Source organism: Danio rerio, chromosome 11, assembly GCF_049306965.1.
Source record: "Danio rerio strain Tuebingen ecotype United States chromosome 11, GRCz12tu, whole genome shotgun sequence".
In the NCBI taxonomy this organism is placed as follows: domain Eukaryota; kingdom Metazoa; phylum Chordata; class Actinopteri; order Cypriniformes; family Danionidae; genus Danio; species Danio rerio.
This window is the reverse complement of record NC_133186.1, coordinates 47,845,001-47,847,500: the sequence shown is the minus strand read 5'-3', so window position 1 is coordinate 47,847,500 and position 2,500 is coordinate 47,845,001.

Below are 2,500 nucleotides of genomic sequence, written 5' to 3'. Positions count from 1 at the left end.
GCTCAGTGGTGTCGTTACTATTGTAATTATTCTTAATCAAAGTTTAATCTTGGAATGAAACAGCATCTTTCCAGAGCTGAAGAAAGCAAAGCAGAGGAAGAGAAGCCAGCTCAAACTATTATACTGCACACTATCTAGTGCTCTACAGTACTCTACAATACTTGTCTAAACTTGAGTAAATATGTTCACGTGTTTTACAGGTTAAACATGTTACAGGTAATAAAATGTTCACGCTTCAATATCCAAACTCTGATATTTTGTGCTTCTCACTGTTTTTACAGCAATGCCTCGCCTAGAGCCCCTCAACCCCACACACACACACACAAACACACACACAGGTAAGGGTGTGGCCGCTGCTGATCTGAGCTCAGTGATTGACACTCAGAGCTGCTGCTGTTCTCAGATCAGTGTGTATCTGCAAGACTTCAGAGACAGAATGTGACAGCACTGACTCTGGATCAGCAGCTCAAACTCCTCCAGAAAGAGCTTCACTAGTGTGTGTCGGCTTATAGGCATGCTGCTGTGCTGTGCTGCCCCCCTGTGGCAGATCCCAGAACAGCACATCACCATCCTCATCCTCATCATGTTCAGCATCAGCAGCTGAGGGGGACACCGAGGATGAAGAGCGGCTGTACAGAGACAGAAGCTCCGCGACAGCAGCGGCTCTAAACACATGCGGAGCACTGCTCGGTCTGATCCCGGACTCTGCTGGAGGCTCTGCGCCCCTCACTGAGCAGGAGTGTGCACCTGTACAAATATAGACATTGTAGCCAGGGGGGTTCGGGTTGTTCGGAGGACCCACCCCTCACTTGCAAAGGTCCAGTATTTGTCCCATACATTAGCTCATTTGTCCTATTTTAACTGCTAATTAATGAAATCATAAATAATGAAAATAATCCAGCAAAAAAGGCTTTAAGACCAAACAGAGTTTTTAAACAAAGAAAACATTTTACAGGTAACTTTTACTCTAAATCGTGGACCTTATTCCTGAAATAAAAGACCAATAAAAAGGTGAAGCACCAGAAGCGGACCATAATAAAACTAATTAGAATATATTTTGGCTGTTGTTGATGGGCAGATGTTGAGTTCAAATGTACTTTTTTTTCTTACCAAAAAAGCTAGAAAAATGAACTATTACTGTATTATTATTATTATTATTATTATGTTTTAATTATTATTTTTATTGAAATGGTGAAAGTCACTGAGGACAGGTGAATGTGCTGGACACTTTGTTTTTTGTCTAATAAATGTTAAATAAAAATGTAACAGATTGCTGTGTTTTCCTAATGATATATCATGTCAGATATTTGTATTTTTAAAATTAGTCTTGTTTTAATTTTTCTTTATTGCCAATTTTTAAGAAATGTTTTTAGTACATCAAAAAGTGTGGTTATGATGACATCTGACTAACTAATCCAGCGGGGGAAAAAGTTCTGCTTAAAATGTCACTAAAATGCAGCATTTAAATCTCAGTTCAATAGAAACAGAGGAGTATAACTGCAAAAAGGTCCACACTTTGAGAAAAAAGAACCACCCCTTACACCAGACTGGCTACGGGCCTGACACAGCATTAGACGTGTGTGTGTGTGTGTGTGTGTGTGTGTGTGTGTGTGTGTGTGTGTGTGTGTGTGTGTGTGTGTGTGTGTAGATGATGGAGGTGATCCAGCACACACACCACTGTGATCTTCCACACAAAGAGTAAAAGCAGACGCCACTTTAACACACAACACAGGTGTTTATTACACTCTCAGACAATTAAAAGGGCAACACACACACACACACACACACACACATATTTACAGCTGCAGAGAAACACACAAGTGTGTGCGTAATCAGGACTCTGCAGAGGATTGTGGGTCGTGAGGCTGTGGTCTAGCGGGTCACATGACCGGTGTGTGTTGTCCGGCAGGTCACATGACCGGTGTGTGTTGTCCAGCAGGTCTGAAGCGCGTCTCCATCGGGGTGTGTGTTTCTCTGCTCTGATACTCCTGCAGGATTTTCTCCAGCTGTTGCACACACGGAGAGACCACGCGCTTACACACCGTAACTGCTCTAAACCTGTGCGCACACACACACACACACACACACACACACACAGTTAGAACAGCAGCACATGTGCATTGATAATGTCTGTGTGTGTGTGTGTGTGTGTGTGTGTGTGTGTGTGTGTGTGTGTGTGTGTGTGTGTGTGTGTGTGTGTGTGTGTGTGTAAAATTTGTCCTGCAGTGTCTCAGTGGTGTCGCACTGTGGCCTCACAGCAAGAAGGTCTCTGGTTTGAGTCTCGGCTGGGTCAGTGTGTGTTTCTGTGTGGAGTTTGCATGTTCTCCCCGTGTTGGCGTGGGTTTCCTCCGGGTGCTCCGGTTTCCCCCACAGTCCAAACACATGCGCTATAGGGGAACTGATCAACTACACTGGCACTAGTGTATGAGTGTGTAAATGAGTGTGTATGAGTGTTTCCCAGTACTGGGTTGCAGCTGTAAGGGCATCCGCTGTGTATAAT